General features: G+C 31.4%; 1 protein-coding gene across 4 annotated transcripts in view; it reads left to right on the plus strand.

The window, feature by feature from the left end:
* LOC139484782 (protocadherin-9-like) overlaps positions 1-26,435 on the plus strand; it is an 85,492-nt gene that overhangs the window by 43,148 nt on the left and 15,909 nt on the right. The window contains exon 1 of one of the 4 annotated variants that reach the window (XM_071268745.1): positions 26,259-26,384. The exons of the other annotated variants lie outside the window; for them this stretch is intronic. The gene's annotated coding sequence lies outside the window, so the exon portion shown is untranslated. Of the gene's footprint in view, positions 1-26,258; positions 26,385-26,435 lie in introns of those variants that run through there. 4 annotated transcript variants of the gene reach the window in all.

Here is a 26,435-nt window from a genome sequence, read left to right on the forward strand (position 1 = left end):
TGGGAAAGTATGTTCAGTTGATACTGTATTTTTTGTCCAATCACACTGTTTAGATACATTTACCTAAGTAGGGTACACAAAAGAGCAACCTAAATTCTGGAATGCAAATACTACCGTGCCACCTTAACCAAGACCTAACAAACTTGAAACCAGTCATGACACCTATGAGGCATAGACTTCTTACTTTGGAACATATTACAATAAAGAATACTAGTCTGCACTCATTTCTTATAAAAAAAAAATGAAACATTACACCCCTACCCCATCTGGCAGATTTTCACTTTTTTTCATCTTACCATTTTGACTTAAGAAGTGAACAAAACCCAAATATATGATGTTTCAAATCAACACAGAAGTCAAACATGGTGATTTAGGAGGAATTATTGGATTGCCAACTCTGTTTATGGTTAATCTGAGTAAAAGAAACAGTTTAATCACCAAATCATGAAAACTGATATTAAAGTCCATTCCACATTTTACAGCATGCCTTACATTACTTTAAACATTTTCAGATTATGAGGGCAATACAACAAGAGTGTTTAGATTGCAGTTAACTATTATTCCGTAACCTTTTTGACAATACATGTACTAGAATACATCTCTAAGTTGACTGATTGTCTATTTCTCATGTATGCATTAAGTTAAATTATGTCCCCTTACATAATCAATTTGCATTTATTGTGCTTTTCACTGTCAGAAAATCTTAACAACTAATGGTATTTGCATGGAAAATGAATAAACCATTTAATCTTGCTGATATAGCATCATAAATACATTCTTTGTCAAAAATAATGTCTATTCAATGTACAGAAACCCCTATTTCTATCTCTATTTCATACCAATATGAGAGCTAAATGAATAAGTAAGGACCCCTTAACCACTTACTGGTTCCCCAAAAGCTCCTACTGGTGTCATGTAACATCAGAACTACTAATTAAACCTTAAGAAAGCTAGTATAGCTGTACTTACGTTGAAAAAAAATAAGAAATTATGCAATTTATTTATTTCGGTGAAAATAATAGGATGAACATGCAACCGTAGAATGTCGCGTCTCAAATTTCAGTGGTTGCACATGTGTCAGACACTGCGAAAAGTTAAAGCGAGCATTTATAATTAAAAATGTATTGCAAGTTACATAAATATAATGAAGTTCTACTTTCTATGAAAATTTTTACATTATTACCTACAGATCAGGCAAAATTTGCTGAATCAGCAATTTTTACTCTCAGGGGTGGAATTTAAGGCTTGTTTTATCATAGTTGCACTTAATCAACTTTTTATTGATAAACTTACAAATTGCATAGGTAAAAAAAGTTCCTTCATTGATTTAGTGTAAAAATATATATCCCCCTTAAGGTGGCACGGTAGTATTTCCTGGCCCATAGGGATAATGATAGCCTTTTTAGAATTTTCACCACTTTCTAACACTGCAAAAAAATCTACATTCACACTTAACTGAAGTACTTTCATTTTACTATTCAGAAATGAATTTGAATATGTATCATGACCGTTTACTTTTTTTGCTATTTTTAGAAACCTAAGGCCACTAGTAATTTTAGGTCTTTTATGGTGCAGTGAATACAAAATTTAAAAAAATTCTCAAAAATTCATTTTCATCTGTATGTAAAATTATTTCATATTTTTCTACACCTGATTCATCCCTCGGTTTGGGAAAGTATGTTCAGTTGATACTGTATTTTTTGTCCAATCACACTGTTTAGATACATTTACCTAAGTAGGGTACACAAAAGAGCAACCTAAATTCTGGAATGCAAATACTACCGTGCCACCTTAACCAAGACCTAACAAACTTGAAACCAGTCATGACACCTATGAGGCATAGACTTCTTACTTTGGAACATATTACAATAAAGAATACTAGTCTGCACTCATTTCTTATAAAAAAAAAATGAAACATTACACCCCTACCCCATCTGGCAGATTTTCACTTTTTTTCATCTTACCATTTTGACTTAAGAAGTGAACAAAACCCAAATATATGATGTTTCAAATCAACACAGAAGTCAAACATGGTGATTTAGGAGGAATTATTGGATTGCCAACTCTGTTTATGGTTAATCTGAGTAAAAGAAACAGTTTAATCACCAAATCATGAAAACTGATATTAAAGTCCATTCCACATTTTACAGCATGCCTTACATTACTTTAAACATTTTCAGATTATGAGGGCAATACAACAAGAGTGTTTAGATTGCAGTTAACTATTATTCCGTAACCTTTTTGACAATACATGTACTAGAATACATCTCTAAGTTGACTGATTGTCTATTTCTCATGTATGCATTAAGTTAAATTATGTCCCCTTACATAATCAATTTGCATTTATTGTGCTTTTCACTGTCAGAAAATCTTAACAACTAATGGTATTTGCATGGAAAATGAATAAACCATTTAATCTTGCTGATATAGCATCATAAATACATTCTTTGTCAAAAATAATGTCTATTCAATGTACAGAAACCCCTATTTCTATCTCTATTTCATACCAATATGAGAGCTAAATGAATAAGTAAGGACCCCTTAACCACTTACTGGTTCCCCAAAAGCTCCTACTGGTGTCATGTAACATCAGAACTACTAATTAAACCTTAAGAAAGCTAGTATAGCTGTACTTACGTTGAAAAAAAATAAGAAATTATGCAATTTATTTATTTCGGTGAAAATAATAGGATGAACATGCAACCGTAGAATGTCGCGTCTCAAATTTCAGTGGTTGCACATGTGTCAGACACTGCGAAAAGTTAAAGCGAGCATTTATAATTAAAAATGTATTGCAAGTTACATAAATATAATGAAGTTCTACTTTCTATGAAAATTTTTACATTATTACCTACAGATCAGGCAAAATTTGCTGAATCAGCAATTTTTACTCTCAGGGGTGGAATTTAAGGCTTGTTTTATCATAGTTGCACTTAATCAACTTTTTATTGATAAACTTACAAATTGCATAGGTAAAAAAAGTTCCTTCATTGATTTAGTGTAAAAATATATATCCCCCTTAAGGTGGCACGGTAGTATTTCCTGGCCCATAGGGATAATGATAGCCTTTTTAGAATTTTCACCACTTTCTAACACTGCAAAAAAATCTACATTCACACTTAACTGAAGTACTTTCATTTTACTATTCAGAAATGAATTTGAATATGTATCATGACCGTTTACTTTTTTTGCTATTTTTAGAAACCTAAGGCCACTAGTAATTTTAGGTCTTTTATGGTGCAGTGAATACAAAATTTAAAAAAATTCTCAAAAATTCATTTTCATCTGTATGTAAAATTATTTCATATTTTTCTACACCTGATTCATCCCTCGGTTTGGGAAAGTATGTTCAGTTGATACTGTATTTTTTGTCCAATCACACTGTTTAGATACATTTACCTAAGTAGGGTACACAAAAGAGCAACCTAAATTCTGGAATGCAAATACTACCGTGCCACCTTAACCAAGACCTAACAAACTTGAAACCAGTCATGACACCTATGAGGCATAGACTTCTTACTTTGGAACATATTACAATAAAGAATACTAGTCTGCACTCATTTCTTATAAAAAAAAAATGAAACATTACACCCCTACCCCATCTGGCAGATTTTCACTTTTTTTCATCTTACCATTTTGACTTAAGAAGTGAACAAAACCCAAATATATGATGTTTCAAATCAACACAGAAGTCAAACATGGTGATTTAGGAGGAATTATTGGATTGCCAACTCTGTTTATGGTTAATCTGAGTAAAAGAAACAGTTTAATCACCAAATCATGAAAACTGATATTAAAGTCCATTCCACATTTTACAGCATGCCTTACATTACTTTAAACATTTTCAGATTATGAGGGCAATACAACAAGAGTGTTTAGATTGCAGTTAACTATTATTCCGTAACCTTTTTGACAATACATGTACTAGAATACATCTCTAAGTTGACTGATTGTCTATTTCTCATGTATGCATTAAGTTAAATTATGTCCCCTTACATAATCAATTTGCATTTATTGTGCTTTTCACTGTCAGAAAATCTTAACAACTAATGGTATTTGCATGGAAAATGAATAAACCATTTAATCTTGCTGATATAGCATCATAAATACATTCTTTGTCAAAAATAATGTCTATTCAATGTACAGAAACCCCTATTTCTATCTCTATTTCATACCAATATGAGAGCTAAATGAATAAGTAAGGACCCCTTAACCACTTACTGGTTCCCCAAAAGCTCCTACTGGTGTCATGTAACATCAGAACTACTAATTAAACCTTAAGAAAGCTAGTATAGCTGTACTTACGTTGAAAAAAAATAAGAAATTATGCAATTTATTTATTTCGGTGAAAATAATAGGATGAACATGCAACCGTAGAATGTCGCGTCTCAAATTTCAGTGGTTGCACATGTGTCAGACACTGCGAAAAGTTAAAGCGAGCATTTATAATTAAAAATGTATTGCAAGTTACATAAATATAATGAAGTTCTACTTTCTATGAAAATTTTTACATTATTACCTACAGATCAGGCAAAATTTGCTGAATCAGCAATTTTTACTCTCAGGGGTGGAATTTAAGGCTTGTTTTATCATAGTTGCACTTAATCAACTTTTTATTGATAAACTTACAAATTGCATAGGTAAAAAAAGTTCCTTCATTGATTTAGTGTAAAAATATATATCCCCCTTAAGGTGGCACGGTAGTATTTCCTGGCCCATAGGGATAATGATAGCCTTTTTAGAATTTTCACCACTTTCTAACACTGCAAAAAAATCTACATTCACACTTAACTGAAGTACTTTCATTTTACTATTCAGAAATGAATTTGAATATGTATCATGACCGTTTACTTTTTTTGCTATTTTTAGAAACCTAAGGCCACTAGTAATTTTAGGTCTTTTATGGTGCAGTGAATACAAAATTTAAAAAAATTCTCAAAAATTCATTTTCATCTGTATGTAAAATTATTTCATATTTTTCTACACCTGATTCATCCCTCGGTTTGGGAAAGTATGTTCAGTTGATACTGTATTTTTTGTCCAATCACACTGTTTAGATACATTTACCTAAGTAGGGTACACAAAAGAGCAACCTAAATTCTGGAATGCAAATACTACCGTGCCACCTTAACCAAGACCTAACAAACTTGAAACCAGTCATGACACCTATGAGGCATAGACTTCTTACTTTGGAACATATTACAATAAAGAATACTAGTCTGCACTCATTTCTTATAAAAAAAAAATGAAACATTACACCCCTACCCCATCTGGCAGATTTTCACTTTTTTTCATCTTACCATTTTGACTTAAGAAGTGAACAAAACCCAAATATATGATGTTTCAAATCAACACAGAAGTCAAACATGGTGATTTAGGAGGAATTATTGGATTGCCAACTCTGTTTATGGTTAATCTGAGTAAAAGAAACAGTTTAATCACCAAATCATGAAAACTGATATTAAAGTCCATTCCACATTTTACAGCATGCCTTACATTACTTTAAACATTTTCAGATTATGAGGGCAATACAACAAGAGTGTTTAGATTGCAGTTAACTATTATTCCGTAACCTTTTTGACAATACATGTACTAGAATACATCTCTAAGTTGACTGATTGTCTATTTCTCATGTATGCATTAAGTTAAATTATGTCCCCTTACATAATCAATTTGCATTTATTGTGCTTTTCACTGTCAGAAAATCTTAACAACTAATGGTATTTGCATGGAAAATGAATAAACCATTTAATCTTGCTGATATAGCATCATAAATACATTCTTTGTCAAAAATAATGTCTATTCAATGTACAGAAACCCCTATTTCTATCTCTATTTCATACCAATATGAGAGCTAAATGAATAAGTAAGGACCCCTTAACCACTTACTGGTTCCCCAAAAGCTCCTACTGGTGTCATGTAACATCAGAACTACTAATTAAACCTTAAGAAAGCTAGTATAGCTGTACTTACGTTGAAAAAAAATAAGAAATTATGCAATTTATTTATTTCGGTGAAAATAATAGGATGAACATGCAACCGTAGAATGTCGCGTCTCAAATTTCAGTGGTTGCACATGTGTCAGACACTGCGAAAAGTTAAAGCGAGCATTTATAATTAAAAATGTATTGCAAGTTACATAAATATAATGAAGTTCTACTTTCTATGAAAATTTTTACATTATTACCTACAGATCAGGCAAAATTTGCTGAATCAGCAATTTTTACTCTCAGGGGTGGAATTTAAGGCTTGTTTTATCATAGTTGCACTTAATCAACTTTTTATTGATAAACTTACAAATTGCATAGGTAAAAAAAGTTCCTTCATTGATTTAGTGTAAAAATATATATCCCCCTTAAGGTGGCACGGTAGTATTTCCTGGCCCATAGGGATAATGATAGCCTTTTTAGAATTTTCACCACTTTCTAACACTGCAAAAAAATCTACATTCACACTTAACTGAAGTACTTTCATTTTACTATTCAGAAATGAATTTGAATATGTATCATGACCGTTTACTTTTTTTGCTATTTTTAGAAACCTAAGGCCACTAGTAATTTTAGGTCTTTTATGGTGCAGTGAATACAAAATTTAAAAAAATTCTCAAAAATTCATTTTCATCTGTATGTAAAATTATTTCATATTTTTCTACACCTGATTCATCCCTCGGTTTGGGAAAGTATGTTCAGTTGATACTGTATTTTTTGTCCAATCACACTGTTTAGATACATTTACCTAAGTAGGGTACACAAAAGAGCAACCTAAATTCTGGAATGCAAATACTACCGTGCCACCTTAACCAAGACCTAACAAACTTGAAACCAGTCATGACACCTATGAGGCATAGACTTCTTACTTTGGAACATATTACAATAAAGAATACTAGTCTGCACTCATTTCTTATAAAAAAAAAATGAAACATTACACCCCTACCCCATCTGGCAGATTTTCACTTTTTTTCATCTTACCATTTTGACTTAAGAAGTGAACAAAACCCAAATATATGATGTTTCAAATCAACACAGAAGTCAAACATGGTGATTTAGGAGGAATTATTGGATTGCCAACTCTGTTTATGGTTAATCTGAGTAAAAGAAACAGTTTAATCACCAAATCATGAAAACTGATATTAAAGTCCATTCCACATTTTACAGCATGCCTTACATTACTTTAAACATTTTCAGATTATGAGGGCAATACAACAAGAGTGTTTAGATTGCAGTTAACTATTATTCCGTAACCTTTTTGACAATACATGTACTAGAATACATCTCTAAGTTGACTGATTGTCTATTTCTCATGTATGCATTAAGTTAAATTATGTCCCCTTACATAATCAATTTGCATTTATTGTGCTTTTCACTGTCAGAAAATCTTAACAACTAATGGTATTTGCATGGAAAATGAATAAACCATTTAATCTTGCTGATATAGCATCATAAATACATTCTTTGTCAAAAATAATGTCTATTCAATGTACAGAAACCCCTATTTCTATCTCTATTTCATACCAATATGAGAGCTAAATGAATAAGTAAGGACCCCTTAACCACTTACTGGTTCCCCAAAAGCTCCTACTGGTGTCATGTAACATCAGAACTACTAATTAAACCTTAAGAAAGCTAGTATAGCTGTACTTACGTTGAAAAAAAATAAGAAATTATGCAATTTATTTATTTCGGTGAAAATAATAGGATGAACATGCAACCGTAGAATGTCGCGTCTCAAATTTCAGTGGTTGCACATGTGTCAGACACTGCGAAAAGTTAAAGCGAGCATTTATAATTAAAAATGTATTGCAAGTTACATAAATATAATGAAGTTCTACTTTCTATGAAAATTTTTACATTATTACCTACAGATCAGGCAAAATTTGCTGAATCAGCAATTTTTACTCTCAGGGGTGGAATTTAAGGCTTGTTTTATCATAGTTGCACTTAATCAACTTTTTATTGATAAACTTACAAATTGCATAGGTAAAAAAAGTTCCTTCATTGATTTAGTGTAAAAATATATATCCCCCTTAAGGTGGCACGGTAGTATTTCCTGGCCCATAGGGATAATGATAGCCTTTTTAGAATTTTCACCACTTTCTAACACTGCAAAAAAATCTACATTCACACTTAACTGAAGTACTTTCATTTTACTATTCAGAAATGAATTTGAATATGTATCATGACCGTTTACTTTTTTTGCTATTTTTAGAAACCTAAGGCCACTAGTAATTTTAGGTCTTTTATGGTGCAGTGAATACAAAATTTAAAAAAATTCTCAAAAATTCATTTTCATCTGTATGTAAAATTATTTCATATTTTTCTACACCTGATTCATCCCTCGGTTTGGGAAAGTATGTTCAGTTGATACTGTATTTTTTGTCCAATCACACTGTTTAGATACATTTACCTAAGTAGGGTACACAAAAGAGCAACCTAAATTCTGGAATGCAAATACTACCGTGCCACCTTAACCAAGACCTAACAAACTTGAAACCAGTCATGACACCTATGAGGCATAGACTTCTTACTTTGGAACATATTACAATAAAGAATACTAGTCTGCACTCATTTCTTATAAAAAAAAAATGAAACATTACACCCCTACCCCATCTGGCAGATTTTCACTTTTTTTCATCTTACCATTTTGACTTAAGAAGTGAACAAAACCCAAATATATGATGTTTCAAATCAACACAGAAGTCAAACATGGTGATTTAGGAGGAATTATTGGATTGCCAACTCTGTTTATGGTTAATCTGAGTAAAAGAAACAGTTTAATCACCAAATCATGAAAACTGATATTAAAGTCCATTCCACATTTTACAGCATGCCTTACATTACTTTAAACATTTTCAGATTATGAGGGCAATACAACAAGAGTGTTTAGATTGCAGTTAACTATTATTCCGTAACCTTTTTGACAATACATGTACTAGAATACATCTCTAAGTTGACTGATTGTCTATTTCTCATGTATGCATTAAGTTAAATTATGTCCCCTTACATAATCAATTTGCATTTATTGTGCTTTTCACTGTCAGAAAATCTTAACAACTAATGGTATTTGCATGGAAAATGAATAAACCATTTAATCTTGCTGATATAGCATCATAAATACATTCTTTGTCAAAAATAATGTCTATTCAATGTACAGAAACCCCTATTTCTATCTCTATTTCATACCAATATGAGAGCTAAATGAATAAGTAAGGACCCCTTAACCACTTACTGGTTCCCCAAAAGCTCCTACTGGTGTCATGTAACATCAGAACTACTAATTAAACCTTAAGAAAGCTAGTATAGCTGTACTTACGTTGAAAAAAAATAAGAAATTATGCAATTTATTTATTTCGGTGAAAATAATAGGATGAACATGCAACCGTAGAATGTCGCGTCTCAAATTTCAGTGGTTGCACATGTGTCAGACACTGCGAAAAGTTAAAGCGAGCATTTATAATTAAAAATGTATTGCAAGTTACATAAATATAATGAAGTTCTACTTTCTATGAAAATTTTTACATTATTACCTACAGATCAGGCAAAATTTGCTGAATCAGCAATTTTTACTCTCAGGGGTGGAATTTAAGGCTTGTTTTATCATAGTTGCACTTAATCAACTTTTTATTGATAAACTTACAAATTGCATAGGTAAAAAAAGTTCCTTCATTGATTTAGTGTAAAAATATATATCCCCCTTAAGGTGGCACGGTAGTATTTCCTGGCCCATAGGGATAATGATAGCCTTTTTAGAATTTTCACCACTTTCTAACACTGCAAAAAAATCTACATTCACACTTAACTGAAGTACTTTCATTTTACTATTCAGAAATGAATTTGAATATGTATCATGACCGTTTACTTTTTTTGCTATTTTTAGAAACCTAAGGCCACTAGTAATTTTAGGTCTTTTATGGTGCAGTGAATACAAAATTTAAAAAAATTCTCAAAAATTCATTTTCATCTGTATGTAAAATTATTTCATATTTTTCTACACCTGATTCATCCCTCGGTTTGGGAAAGTATGTTCAGTTGATACTGTATTTTTTGTCCAATCACACTGTTTAGATACATTTACCTAAGTAGGGTACACAAAAGAGCAACCTAAATTCTGGAATGCAAATACTACCGTGCCACCTTAACCAAGACCTAACAAACTTGAAACCAGTCATGACACCTATGAGGCATAGACTTCTTACTTTGGAACATATTACAATAAAGAATACTAGTCTGCACTCATTTCTTATAAAAAAAAAATGAAACATTACACCCCTACCCCATCTGGCAGATTTTCACTTTTTTTCATCTTACCATTTTGACTTAAGAAGTGAACAAAACCCAAATATATGATGTTTCAAATCAACACAGAAGTCAAACATGGTGATTTAGGAGGAATTATTGGATTGCCAACTCTGTTTATGGTTAATCTGAGTAAAAGAAACAGTTTAATCACCAAATCATGAAAACTGATATTAAAGTCCATTCCACATTTTACAGCATGCCTTACATTACTTTAAACATTTTCAGATTATGAGGGCAATACAACAAGAGTGTTTAGATTGCAGTTAACTATTATTCCGTAACCTTTTTGACAATACATGTACTAGAATACATCTCTAAGTTGACTGATTGTCTATTTCTCATGTATGCATTAAGTTAAATTATGTCCCCTTACATAATCAATTTGCATTTATTGTGCTTTTCACTGTCAGAAAATCTTAACAACTAATGGTATTTGCATGGAAAATGAATAAACCATTTAATCTTGCTGATATAGCATCATAAATACATTCTTTGTCAAAAATAATGTCTATTCAATGTACAGAAACCCCTATTTCTATCTCTATTTCATACCAATATGAGAGCTAAATGAATAAGTAAGGACCCCTTAACCACTTACTGGTTCCCCAAAAGCTCCTACTGGTGTCATGTAACATCAGAACTACTAATTAAACCTTAAGAAAGCTAGTATAGCTGTACTTACGTTGAAAAAAAATAAGAAATTATGCAATTTATTTATTTCGGTGAAAATAATAGGATGAACATGCAACCGTAGAATGTCGCGTCTCAAATTTCAGTGGTTGCACATGTGTCAGACACTGCGAAAAGTTAAAGCGAGCATTTATAATTAAAAATGTATTGCAAGTTACATAAATATAATGAAGTTCTACTTTCTATGAAAATTTTTACATTATTACCTACAGATCAGGCAAAATTTGCTGAATCAGCAATTTTTACTCTCAGGGGTGGAATTTAAGGCTTGTTTTATCATAGTTGCACTTAATCAACTTTTTATTGATAAACTTACAAATTGCATAGGTAAAAAAAGTTCCTTCATTGATTTAGTGTAAAAATATATATCCCCCTTAAGGTGGCACGGTAGTATTTCCTGGCCCATAGGGATAATGATAGCCTTTTTAGAATTTTCACCACTTTCTAACACTGCAAAAAAATCTACATTCACACTTAACTGAAGTACTTTCATTTTACTATTCAGAAATGAATTTGAATATGTATCATGACCGTTTACTTTTTTTGCTATTTTTAGAAACCTAAGGCCACTAGTAATTTTAGGTCTTTTATGGTGCAGTGAATACAAAATTTAAAAAAATTCTCAAAAATTCATTTTCATCTGTATGTAAAATTATTTCATATTTTTCTACACCTGATTCATCCCTCGGTTTGGGAAAGTATGTTCAGTTGATACTGTATTTTTTGTCCAATCACACTGTTTAGATACATTTACCTAAGTAGGGTACACAAAAGAGCAACCTAAATTCTGGAATGCAAATACTACCGTGCCACCTTAACCAAGACCTAACAAACTTGAAACCAGTCATGACACCTATGAGGCATAGACTTCTTACTTTGGAACATATTACAATAAAGAATACTAGTCTGCACTCATTTCTTATAAAAAAAAAATGAAACATTACACCCCTACCCCATCTGGCAGATTTTCACTTTTTTTCATCTTACCATTTTGACTTAAGAAGTGAACAAAACCCAAATATATGATGTTTCAAATCAACACAGAAGTCAAACATGGTGATTTAGGAGGAATTATTGGATTGCCAACTCTGTTTATGGTTAATCTGAGTAAAAGAAACAGTTTAATCACCAAATCATGAAAACTGATATTAAAGTCCATTCCACATTTTACAGCATGCCTTACATTACTTTAAACATTTTCAGATTATGAGGGCAATACAACAAGAGTGTTTAGATTGCAGTTAACTATTATTCCGTAACCTTTTTGACAATACATGTACTAGAATACATCTCTAAGTTGACTGATTGTCTATTTCTCATGTATGCATTAAGTTAAATTATGTCCCCTTACATAATCAATTTGCATTTATTGTGCTTTTCACTGTCAGAAAATCTTAACAACTAATGGTATTTGCATGGAAAATGAATAAACCATTTAATCTTGCTGATATAGCATCATAAATACATTCTTTGTCAAAAATAATGTCTATTCAATGTACAGAAACCCCTATTTCTATCTCTATTTCATACCAATATGAGAGCTAAATGAATAAGTAAGGACCCCTTAACCACTTACTGGTTCCCCAAAAGCTCCTACTGGTGTCATGTAACATCAGAACTACTAATTAAACCTTAAGAAAGCTAGTATAGCTGTACTTACGTTGAAAAAAAATAAGAAATTATGCAATTTATTTATTTCGGTGAAAATAATAGGATGAACATGCAACCGTAGAATGTCGCGTCTCAAATTTCAGTGGTTGCACATGTGTCAGACACTGCGAAAAGTTAAAGCGAGCATTTATAATTAAAAATGTATTGCAAGTTACATAAATATAATGAAGTTCTACTTTCTATGAAAATTTTTACATTATTACCTACAGATCAGGCAAAATTTGCTGAATCAGCAATTTTTACTCTCAGGGGTGGAATTTAAGGCTTGTTTTATCATAGTTGCACTTAATCAACTTTTTATTGATAAACTTACAAATTGCATAGGTAAAAAAAGTTCCTTCATTGATTTAGTGTAAAAATATATATCCCCCTTAAGGTGGCACGGTAGTATTTCCTGGCCCATAGGGATAATGATAGCCTTTTTAGAATTTTCACCACTTTCTAACACTGCAAAAAAATCTACATTCACACTTAACTGAAGTACTTTCATTTTACTATTCAGAAATGAATTTGAATATGTATCATGACCGTTTACTTTTTTTGCTATTTTTAGAAACCTAAGGCCACTAGTAATTTTAGGTCTTTTATGGTGCAGTGAATACAAAATTTAAAAAAATTCTCAAAAATTCATTTTCATCTGTATGTAAAATTATTTCATATTTTTCTACACCTGATTCATCCCTCGGTTTGGGAAAGTATGTTCAGTTGATACTGTATTTTTTGTCCAATCACACTGTTTAGATACATTTACCTAAGTAGGGTACACAAAAGAGCAACCTAAATTCTGGAATGCAAATACTACCGTGCCACCTTAACCAAGACCTAACAAACTTGAAACCAGTCATGACACCTATGAGGCATAGACTTCTTACTTTGGAACATATTACAATAAAGAATACTAGTCTGCACTCATTTCTTATAAAAAAAAAATGAAACATTACACCCCTACCCCATCTGGCAGATTTTCACTTTTTTTCATCTTACCATTTTGACTTAAGAAGTGAACAAAACCCAAATATATGATGTTTCAAATCAACACAGAAGTCAAACATGGTGATTTAGGAGGAATTATTGGATTGCCAACTCTGTTTATGGTTAATCTGAGTAAAAGAAACAGTTTAATCACCAAATCATGAAAACTGATATTAAAGTCCATTCCACATTTTACAGCATGCCTTACATTACTTTAAACATTTTCAGATTATGAGGGCAATACAACAAGAGTGTTTAGATTGCAGTTAACTATTATTCCGTAACCTTTTTGACAATACATGTACTAGAATACATCTCTAAGTTGACTGATTGTCTATTTCTCATGTATGCATTAAGTTAAATTATGTCCCCTTACATAATCAATTTGCATTTATTGTGCTTTTCACTGTCAGAAAATCTTAACAACTAATGGTATTTGCATGGAAAATGAATAAACCATTTAATCTTGCTGATATAGCATCATAAATACATTCTTTGTCAAAAATAATGTCTATTCAATGTACAGAAACCCCTATTTCTATCTCTATTTCATACCAATATGAGAGCTAAATGAATAAGTAAGGACCCCTTAACCACTTACTGGTTCCCCAAAAGCTCCTACTGGTGTCATGTAACATCAGAACTACTAATTAAACCTTAAGAAAGCTAGTATAGCTGTACTTACGTTGAAAAAAAATAAGAAATTATGCAATTTATTTATTTCGGTGAAAATAATAGGATGAACATGCAACCGTAGAATGTCGCGTCTCAAATTTCAGTGGTTGCACATGTGTCAGACACTGCGAAAAGTTAAAGCGAGCATTTATAATTAAAAATGTATTGCAAGTTACATAAATATAATGAAGTTCTACTTTCTATGAAAATTTTTACATTATTACCTACAGATCAGGCAAAATTTGCTGAATCAGCAATTTTTACTCTCAGGGGTGGAATTTAAGGCTTGTTTTATCATAGTTGCACTTAATCAACTTTTTATTGATAAACTTACAAATTGCATAGGTAAAAAAAGTTCCTTCATTGATTTAGTGTAAAAATATATATCCCCCTTAAGGTGGCACGGTAGTATTTCCTGGCCCATAGGGATAATGATAGCCTTTTTAGAATTTTCACCACTTTCTAACACTGCAAAAAAATCTACATTCACACTTAACTGAAGTACTTTCATTTTACTATTCAGAAATGAATTTGAATATGTATCATGACCGTTTACTTTTTTTGCTATTTTTAGAAACCTAAGGCCACTAGTAATTTTAGGTCTTTTATGGTGCAGTGAATACAAAATTTAAAAAAATTCTCAAAAATTCATTTTCATCTGTATGTAAAATTATTTCATATTTTTCTACACCTGATTCATCCCTCGGTTTGGGAAAGTATGTTCAGTTGATACTGTATTTTTTGTCCAATCACACTGTTTAGATACATTTACCTAAGTAGGGTACACAAAAGAGCAACCTAAATTCTGGAATGCAAATACTACCGTGCCACCTTGAACAATAGACCACTTTCGAGTTCATCCGTCACCGGAAAAAACTCGTCAATTATACGCGCCTTTATCATCGTCATTTGTGCGTTTAGGGGCGTCGTCACTTCCTTCCAATGTTGAGCGAGTGGTTGGAAAACTATAATTCTATATTGTACGAATTATTCGACAAATTGAATTCTCAAAATTGACAATCAACACTGCTGTCATTAGGGAAATGTCAGTAAGTACCTACAGAGCAACCATTATTTCTAGTTTATCCTGCACAAAGACGATCACTAAGACGCTTGATGAACGTAAATAGTGCAGGGATACAGGCGAGCCCCTCTATCTGGTAAATGACGTCATAAAGACGTGTATAATTGACGAGTTTTTGCCGGTGACGGATGAACTCGAAAGTGGTCTATTGAAATTGGTTATATGAATTCATTTTATTTTTTAAGAAATGGTCAATCTGTGTTTTGGGTACAATTTAACAGATTCAATAGGTAAAATTACGTCTTTCAAAGATTAATTCCGACAATGACTTATTCTATAGAAAGGATAATATATAAATACCCGTATGTGGTCTTTTCTGAATTTCATGTTTTATGCATTGGCACTTGTCTTATAGAAATTTAGTAAGGAGGGAGTTATCGCTACACAATTAATCTAAAACATACATAAAGAATACAAGAGATTAAAATATAAAAAATATTTATCAAAATTTTGAAAATCTTTTCAAGTTGATAATCCAGTTAAGATCTAGGTGATTTATCCGTATAATCCGCATTAATCATATTACGCCATATTTTACAACCGTGGTGTTAATCAATTAGTGTTCATTTAATGTCAGACAATAGCATCACATACCAGAGTAGATCTTCTTCTTAAATATTCTAACGTAACATTTAAACAGAATAAAAATGTCATAATCAGCTATTCAATATTTAAATGAAAGCAAAAACATCTATTAGAAGAGTTTAATCTAATTAATCCAAAGCCTTAAATAGAAAAGAAGGATTATGATATTTTCTATCTTTTCCTTGTCTTGTGTAAAATGAATTGTTCTCCATGATAATATTTTCATGTAAGTTGAGACACGTGAATAAACATATAGATCTCCTACGTAATGAGTTTACACTCCTCTCTCTACAGGAGCCTTAACTTGACACTACAAATGAAAGAATAATATTTATTTTGTGCAGCGTTTCACTTTTCTTTATAGTCTATTCAACTGACTGAGAAAACAGTGGTGAAATACCATGGTAATTGGCGCTGCATAAATGAGGAAAACATCCGCTTTTCTTTTGATGGCGGCAGTCCGTTCGGAACATCCCTGAAGCTACAAAACATAATGTCATGTCGCTTTTTTCTATTCATTTTGTCTAAATAATTGCAGTTTATCTTATATCTTGTACAAACACCTTGATTACCGGAAAACTAGTGGGTATAGAAAAAAATTGTGATACATGTCAAACTAGGACAAAAGAGTTACAAAGTTAAGGTGACATCCTTCTGAAGATAACGATCATAAAAACGTTTTTTCCTTTGAAATTTAACAGGTAAGTCTAAGTTTAAATTTGACACCTATAATTAGGTATACGCATACTATTAGCAGAAGTAACAGATAGGCTTTAATGATAGCAATATTTAGTGATATTGATGTTGCATAGAGAGATCTCATTTCTTTGTTCCTTATAATTCGAAAAAAAAGAGTGTAATTCTTTTAAATGCGGTGGTAGTCGCACAAACGTTCAGACAACAAACTTTATATATAACAGAAACTTTTGAGGATTAAGAATCTTTACCTCTGAAAATAATATTTAACCAGAAACTGTTTAGGATTTAGAATCTTTACTTCTGAAAATAATGTTTACGAACTAACCAGAAACTTTTTAGGATTTAGAATCTTTACCTTCTGAAAATAATATTTACGAACTAACCAGAATTTTTTGAGGATATGGAATCTTTACCCTCTGAAAATAATATTTACGAACTAACCAGAAACTTTTGAAGATATGGAATCTTTACCCTCTGAAAATAATATTTACGAACTAACCAGAATTTTTTGAGGATATGGAATCTTTACCCTCTGAAAATAATATTTACGAACTAACCAGAAACTTTTGAGGATATGGAATCTTTATCTTCTGAAAATAATATTTACGAACTAACCAGAAACTTTTGAGGACATGGAATCTTTACCCTCTGAAAATAATATTTACGAACTAACCAGAAACTTTTGAGGATATGGAATCTTTACCCTCTGAAAATAATATTTACGAACTAACCAGAAACTTTTGAGGATATGGAATCTTTACCCTCTGAAAATAATATTTACGAACTAACCAGAATTTTTTGAGGATATGGAATCTTTACCCTCTGAAAATAATATTTACGAACTAACCAGAAACTTTTGAGGATATGGAATCTTTACCCTCTGAAAATAATATTTACGAACTAACCAGAAACTTTTGAGGATATTGAATCTTTACCTTCTGAAAATAATATTTACGAACTACTAGTAACCAGAAACGTTTGAGGATATGGAATCTTTCCATTCTGAATATAATATTTCGCCCTAAAGGGGTAAAAGGGAAATTACAAACCAAAAACTAAGCTTTCAGAATACTAACTGATTAGACCTAAGCAGTTATTCTTTTTTCTTCGTATTTTGTTAGTCTGCTTGTTAAACTTGTTAAAGACGTCACTCAGAATATCAAAATAATTCATGAATGCGCCTGCGAAAACTAATATCTGCTTTCCCTTTTTCTATTCACCGGCATGGCCAAGTGTCAAAGAATTTATTTGACCACACGTTTCGTTTCAAGAGTTTCGTTTATTAATTTTCAATTTATAACAATTCAAATCTATGTGACAGACAACTGCCGTAACTCTGAAACATTGGGAAGTGTGTTTAAGTGTGTTTCATCAATCTGTAATTAGTCCACACAGGACAAGAGATATGTTAGTCAGATTTGAGTAGGGGACGGAGATAAGGGTTGAAGGTGTTAAACCCATTAATCATTTTCTGTCTAAATATTAGTCCCACTTAAATCTTGGACTGCCACAACACCGATCAAATACTGATAATTCAATTACACCAATAAAATTCTAATTAGGTGACAGATTGTACTAATTTTGGAGGGTTTTGAGGCAATATGTTTGACATATTTAGTTTTACAAACATTTCTGATTTTGACATCAGGTGGAGTTTGCACAAAACAAACCGAACACTTCTCGTAAATACTTGGAGTCCATGTGCAATAACTAGAAAAATAGAGAGATTTTGTATAAAACCGGCATTGAGAACAATCATTCGTGAAGATAGGTGATAGGCATGCAACTCAAAAGTTTTATTTTTAGTTACATTTATTATACGTGTCTTCATAGTGATATAAATACAATCGTTCGGCACTACAAGATATTTTATATCTAACAAGAAAAACTGATTTTTTGAAAAAAAAGTGTGACTTCGTTATAATCATATAGGACAATTGGTTCGAACAGAGACAGATATATTTGTCCCTGAAGACTTCAAGCCTTACCAGCAGTGATTCAATCTAAAATGTACTTTTCACAGAAAATTCTCATGTATATAGTCTTCATTATAAATTGGGTTTAGAAATATTGTTTCTTCTTACTTAAAATAGTTTGTATTGTTCAATGAGTTAATCCTTATACATGAGACATATTGTCTGGTTATCCCAAATATATGTATACATGCTTTCATATACAATTGTTTAATACGTACATTTATTATGAGGTTATGAGAATAGGGTTTACATGGATCATTTATTCAAAAGAAATTTTACAAACTTGAAAGCATTAGAAAAACAAATGTGTGTCCATCGGTTCTGAACAACATTAGTCGCCACGCTTTCATGAAACCATGTTTTGTTTTTAAAAGACATGGACAGTTAATTGTATGTTGAGTAGAGGGTTTTGTTGGTGACATAATAGATAATGGGATAGATTAGTTGTAATGACCACATACATAACTTGTTGTTCCGTAAATCAACCATGTCCAATCCAATGTTGAATCATATTTATAACTACAGGTTATTGCAAATTGTGGACTTTATTTATGAGACCACTTTGTTTATTGGCCCATTAAATCTGCGGTGAATTTTGATTCTTTTTTTTTCTTCTTCTTCAAAACTTCTTCTGTCTGACCGCTGATGGCGATGACCGGATTTTAAATATAAAGGAACGAAATCGTGCTCGGTCTTTTTTGGGACGTTAAAGCTAAAGCAAGTGCATGCATGTTATAGAAGATTAACGTACTTTATGTGCGTGTCTCACTTTGAAAAACAGGTGCTTATGACATTTTTTTTTTCATGATTCAAGTTCAGACCTAAGCAATACGGTCCACTTTTCAGTTACTGTCCTGACTACGTATCTTTCAGTTTGTCCGCTGCATCTTCTTTCTAATCTTAACAGCTTGATTATATGTTTTAACAATCTCGTATCCCGAAAATATATTCCATTGCTCAGAGTCAGAGTACTGTTTAACTAACAAATAAACAAGTCATCAGTATATTAAAAGAAAGCGTATTCCGTTCAAAAAGTTTTGACAAAAATCCTGATAAATAACACATACATCTGGGAACAATATATCTATCATTATATACGTTCCTGAGCACACGTATGTATCTGTTGAAGATGAGATGATATGTCATCCTTTATAAAAGGTCTCCTTGTTATTTGGGGTGGGGGTCTTTTGGTTTTATGATAGACCGTGTGCTGTCCTTTGTCAGTGTCTTCTTGGTTTTATTGTTTCTTAGGGTTGTTGTCGAAAGTGATATCCTTAATGTATATATGGTTCCATTTTGTTTAAACGTTGCTGTCTATGTTTGTATATCGTATATAACCCTTAACGTTTCAAGACCATATATATGTTACTCTTTAAATGCGTCTTTCTGGTTCTATTGTGTGTCAGGGTTGCTGCCCTAGTTTGGAGACCGTGTATGCTATACTTACAGTGTCCCTGTTATTGTGTTTTAGGGTTGTTATTATTGTTGGAGACCATGATAATGTTAATTAAAAGACATTTTTTTGTAGAGACACTGTCTATTGTTATGGCTGTATGCTAACCATTATATGCGTCAATGTGTTTTGTTGTCTTTAGAGTGACTGTCTATAATGTGTTTTATCAATTATATATGTCTTTCTGGTTTTACTGGTTTAGTTTTTTTTATATACCTTATTTTTGATTGAGTTAAGTCTGCCAATTGCATGATATTTTATCGTATGTTTTTCTTTGTTGTGATGTTATGCTATTGTTTCAGAAAAAGGGAGAAGGTTTGAATCCATTAAAACGTTTAATCCCGCTGCAAATGTTTGCACCTGTCCTAAGTCAGGAATCTGATGTACAGTAGTTGTCGTTTGTTTATGTAATATATACGTGTTTCTCGTTTCTCGTTTTGTTTATATAGATTAGACCGTTGGTTTTTCCGTTTGAATGGTTTTACACTAGTAATTTTGGGGCCCTTTATAGCTTGTTGTTCGGTGTGAGCCAAGGCTCCGTGTTGAAGGCCGTACTTTAACCTATAATGGTTTACTTTTTAAATTGTTATTTGTATGGAGAGTTGTCTCATTGGCACTCACACCACATCTTCCTATATCTACTTATGTTATACTGTATATGTGTTTATAATTGGTTTTGTTGTATATAAAGGGTTAATGGCTGTCGAATGTTCTATACCATATATGTTATCCTCTGGAGGTGTCTTTCTAGTTTAATTGTGTTGTAGAGTTGCTGTCGAATTTTGTTAGACCGAATGTTACCCTTTTTATGTGCTTTATGGTCTTAATCTATATTGTGTTTCTGAATAGCTGTTGAATGTTTGAGACCAAATGCTACCCTTCCAGTATAGGCGTCTCTCTTTTGCTAGGGTTGCTGTCTACTTTTAAAAACCAGTTACTATGCTTTCCTTTATACTAGTAAATGACTTTCTGGCTCTAGTGTAAATCGAGGTTTATTTTGGAGACCGTATATTTTCTCACATAAACATATTTTTAGTGTAATTGTTTTTTAGGATTGTTGTCTATTGTTGGAGAGTGTGTCTTGGAACCCATCTACTTAACGCAGCTCCACGTAGTTTTTTTTAAGTTCTATTTATCATTGATATCAAAAATATTAAACAAACAAAGATTCAGTTCAAAACTGAAAGAAAATAACATACCAATCTGAAAATAACATGTGGATATTTCAGTATGTTCCATGTTTTATAAAAAAATATTCCCAAACTTTAGAAATGAATTGATATTAATCATATCTTTATTATTCTAGTTAACCTTTATCTAAAAATGGGTGTATAATTTACCCAAGATGTACTCGACTCACCCTTAAAGTTCTATATTGAATTAATGAAACGAGAACCATTTTAAATAAATCACAAAAAAAATTATTGATTTCACTGGTAAAAAGACTTTGAATAGATTTTGTTTTCATTGAGTAGAGTTTCCTAATGATACATAATAAAAGTGTATAATTGAATCTGGTGTGAATAGCGAACTCGTATAAAAGATTGGAGTTTCTTATATTGCATGTATTGTGACCTTTAGTTCTGGTATAGTGCTGAGACATTGTTATAAATACAAACAATATTGAGAACATGTAGAATGCAAATGAATGCACCTTTCCTTTTATTTGTAAATTTGTAAATAGTTTATGAACGAGAGTAAGGAGTTCCATGTTAACATGTCAATAATGAGTTTTGTTTCAGAAGGTCATTTGACGGTCGTGCACTGACGAAAACATTAACAATTTGAAGCCCTGTGTTTCTTTTTAATTCCTACATTTTCCCTGATCAACGACATATACGGCTTTACATTAAAACAATTCGTGTTTAAAATGACTTCAACAATACTTTTTTTTTGTTCTTTGTCGAAAGTTTTTAGCTTTACTTGCAATTACAAGGAAATATATAACAAAAGTTTTAAATCAATGTTTTTTGTTATATATCTGGAGTAACTATCCATTAATGCTTTGGTCGCGTTCTTGGATATTGTTAGGTTTCTAGGATAATGTAAATACTCTGTTTTCTTTTTCATCAGATTAGGTTGGTTCGACAAGCTCTTTGTTTATTTATCTATCTTGATAAATTACTGAACATATTTGAAGAAAATGCAACAACGTACAGAAATTTAGAGCAATAAAATTAAATAATCGAATTCTTTATATTTAGCAATGTTATCCCAAAGTAAAGAGCGGCAAACTAACAGTTCTCATATCTTCCTTTGTAAATTAGTCCCTGTGTTTGCTATCTGTATACACATCATAAAAAGATCAGATGGTTTACAAAGAGATGATATAATGCATATCCTAGTTACCGTTTTAAATTTGTGCATACGCATTAAAATTTTGTTTTACAACATTTCTGTAAATCCCTTTATATTGTCATTCAATTAAGGACGTGTTGAAACGTAAATATATCAATTGAATTCTTCTGAAATAAAAATTAAACTAATGATGAAAAGTTTGTAAAATCGTCTCCAAAATCAGACTAAATTACAATGAAAACTATCATGATATATGCTAGAACAATATCAATTTGTTGACACCCTTTTCAATGTGTCTGATATTGTTAATTGTGACAGGTAATTAACAAGGTTTTGTGATTTAATTAACAGGTAGCTGACAGCGTGAAGTATTTTCACACCTGTGTATCAAGGTGTACTTCACATCAGATGTTTCCAAAGGTGATAAAATATTATGTTGGTCTTTAAGTGTGAATATATTGGCATTTATTGGTTAATAATGAAAATATGATCACATGATACAATGATATGACAGTTATTGCATTGTTCATATATAGTTAACAAACTTTTATTGAGAAATGCTGCATTGTAAAAATTACATAACTGTCAGAATTCTATGTGATTTTTCTGATCGCTACATACCATGACATGTATAAATTTGCATGCGAAAGTTTCTACGTCAAGATAGAAATGTTATGAGATTGACATTTAGTAAATATCCTACAGGGAGCATGTAACTTTTATCATGGTTGTTTGCATATATATATATATATATATATAGTTTGAATCAACTTAGCAGATACTACCATAGCAAATTGAAATGTTATCCATAAATGCTCATCGTTAAAACACCTAGAAATGACAACTTTGCTAAAGAGAACCGTAAAAGTAAGATACATATCTAGAATATTTTGCTACCAATTTCAATTCTTGATTGTGTGTAAATGTAAATCGAACCGTAAAATTATCTTTCACTTGCCAAAGAACTTCGAAAGTAATCATCGTTTGGTGTAGAGTTAAGACTATTCGTTATCCCCCAATTACTGAAAACAAGAAAACGATAACAAATATAACGGTAATGTTAAAAAATCACCATCAATATAAATAAACCATGAAAGTTTCATCACAAACGATATTAGGGGTAAATAAATTAGCATATGTGAGAGCTTGTAAAATGTAGAAGTAATAGTTACTAGTCTAAAGAAAATACAAGAGTAATTATTTAACCACACAAGATATGTTCTGTGTGTGGTAGTACGTTCTGATGATACCGTAAGTAAATGTTCTGGTAATATTCTCAGGGAACGTTCTGATAATATCGTCAGGGAACGTTCTGATAATACCATCAGGGAACGTTCTTGTAATATTCTCGGGGAACGTTCTGATAATAACGTCAGGGAACGTTCTGATAATACCGTCAGGGAACGTTCTGATAATACAGGTTAGGAAACGTTCTGATAATACCTGCAGAGAACTAAATATGTGTGTGCAAGAAAGTCAGAAACAGTTGGATTTACATCCTTGTTGGTAAAGTTAATTTAAGTATTAGCCTGACTGGTATTATATATCTCATTAAGATATTAAGAATTATAATGCAATTTAAAGAATGTCTTTCAATAGTTGCAGGAGGGGGTCTTTCAGATATTTGCCTTTCTGTTATTGAAAAGTGCGATAAATACACGATATTCGATTACTTAAACGACTTCTTTATGTCAAGTAGAAAAATATTTACTGCATTAAAATAGATTGCTGAAATTAACAGCATAGAATGAAATTAATAACTTAAAAGTGTGTACTGTAAGATCTAGCTATAACGTGAAAACTATAGAAGAAATAAATTCTAAGCAATGCACGCTGTCTGGTCTAAAATATCTAATGTTATTTGGTATTTTCTATTTAAAGTCATCACCAAGACCATAAGTTTATAAATTTTCCTGGTGAAGTGCCAGGGTGATTATGTGCTTCAGAATTTAGAGAAAATAAATATACTGACCACTTACAGATAGGGTATAATAAAACTGGGGAATGTCAACTAAGGCATATGGTAAAGTCACATTGATCAAGGTTTTATAGAAGCTTGATTTATTTCATTCCGAGATACAAACAAACGGCAAGTTGCATTCGCGCAAAGAGGTATGTAGAGAATTCATATACTAGTAGTAATTGTTGTTTTTATGTGTTTTTTTGCAGCAACAAGCATGTTCGGAGATGTTTAAGTAATCATAATAGGTATTTAACCAAAATAGAAAATTACTTAGTTGTTGCTTGTCAATTATCTCCGCAACTGGCACATAAAGCATATCAACACTACAATCGTATTCGGTTTATCTAGACATTATGTTACTATAGGAAACTGGTTCACCGAGTCTGACTTTAATATATAGTAAAAAGGAAATAACATTTATTTTATAAATATAAATTCAACATGAGTATTTTAAGTTCGAAAATACATCGCAGAAATTAGAGTTTTGAAGAAATAGATTTCTATACATCAAAAACTATTAACATTTGTTCATTTTGAGAGGCAAATATTTTCTTCTACATTTTTTTTATCTATAACGCATCAGATTTTAATAGGTAAAATATTGCTAAGCACTTATGCTAACTTTAAAACCAGTATTGTCCTCAAATACGCATGAAATATTTGCCATTGGACGATACGCAACCAACAATAAATCAATTAGTTGCATCTCTGTTGTAAGTGTTCTGAGTTCAGTGTTAGATACTAGTATTTAAGTTTGTACGCATGTGTATAAATTGACAGATGCACAATCGACATAGATCATTGCATTTTGCAATCGGGCATGTATCTGTTTCAAGTGAATGAGTTACTTAACATCATTTGTCGAAGTCTCAATTTCAAATTATTACAAATTTTAATTAGATTGAAAAGTTGTGTAAGTTTCATTTTAGATTGATTGAGAATTTGCTTTTCATTTGAAGCTTTGAATTTTATTTACTTTTATTTGCTTAGTTCATAAGAGCATGAATGCTTTTTCAAATGACAAGAAATCTCAAATCAACCCTTGAATCGTATAATAAGTGTAAGTGTCTTCGGGGAGGGGGTGATTACGAAATGGACAAATAATTGATGGACGGAGGTCCTGTATTTAATAATTATGGCTTGTTAAACACGTTAAAAACTAGCGTAATTTTGTTCTTCAATGAATTAGTCTCTCCTAGGTCGAGCTGGATAATAATAGAGCGTAGCTACAACTATTGATGAGAAATTGTATGGATATACGTTTAACATTAAAGAAAAATGGTAAAATTATAGAGATCAAGTTTCAAGTTAACACGATTCTTGGTTATATAATTGATTTTTAAAATCACTTAAAATCATGCACTTTTATTCAATTCACGTTTTTTAATGGTTAAGTATATCCATGGAAGTAGACTATGTTTGTCCAGTGTATTTTTTACATTTGTATTTGTTCCTGGCTCAAATATTTTTTTTATTTTATAAATTATTGGTTTTTACATTAAAACAGCGTTAGTGCGTACAAGGGTGAACTATTTAAATTATTTTATCATGCATGGAAATATTAGATTATTCTCTAAACTATATCAAAGAAAATAAGATAATTAGTGATTTCTTCATTAAATCGTATCTTCATTATAAAGTTTATAAAGATCAGAATCTGTCCTATTAATAATTTGGTAACACTTTTTGGAAGTGAATGCGTTTCAACACAAACATAAAATGTGTCCCAGGGTGTTAAAATAATTAAATTCAATGTTCTGGCCTGTCATATAAATTCTTTTACAAAATAGGAAGAAATACTCAAAAATCAATTAAATATATAACTGTCAGTTATTGATTTTCACTTGAATATCTTAATAACGATTGGTCAATAGCGTTAATTAGGGGCGGGACTTTTAACACAGATAGTAATTCCAGGTAAAAATATGAAAATGAAAATGTATGCAAACGGTATAATTTTTACCTGTTAAGAAGGAGGGGATTAGTTGGTACCACACATTAACACTGTAAACAAAACGACAAGGTAAAGCAATACAAGTGAAAGTTTATTATATAGTGAGGATTAACATGTTTT

This window comes from Mytilus edulis, chromosome 8 (assembly GCF_963676685.1).
Source record: "Mytilus edulis chromosome 8, xbMytEdul2.2, whole genome shotgun sequence".
NCBI lineage: Eukaryota > Metazoa > Mollusca > Bivalvia > Mytilida > Mytilidae > Mytilus > Mytilus edulis.